Source organism: Pleuronectes platessa, chromosome 11 (genome assembly GCF_947347685.1).
Source record: "Pleuronectes platessa chromosome 11, fPlePla1.1, whole genome shotgun sequence".
NCBI classification, from domain to species: domain Eukaryota; kingdom Metazoa; phylum Chordata; class Actinopteri; order Pleuronectiformes; family Pleuronectidae; genus Pleuronectes; species Pleuronectes platessa.
The window spans coordinates 4,704,922-4,705,257 of record NC_070636.1 but is presented as its reverse complement, the minus strand read 5'-3'; positions in this window follow the sequence as shown (position 1 = coordinate 4,705,257).

The window sequence follows — 336 nt, the reverse complement described above, 5'->3', positions numbered from 1 at the left end:
TGATACAGTGATTTATAATAACGCCTCTTTCTGGAAACATCAGTGATTTATTGCTTTTGGTGCATTTTGCTGATGATAGTTTTGCACTTTATTAAGTCAATAAACTGTGATTCAATGGCAGTTCTCAAAAACCACAGTTACAAGGTGCTTATTAAACATATTACACCAATATACTAAATAAAATCAAATACACAAAAAACCTCTACAGAGTTTTTAGTCGCTTTTTAAACTGACACTCTGCTGACGTGATGTTGATTCTCTGAATACTTATTCCATTAATCAGCTGTTGGACCAATCAGATTAAGAGAAACCTCATTAAGACAAGACAGAGGATTC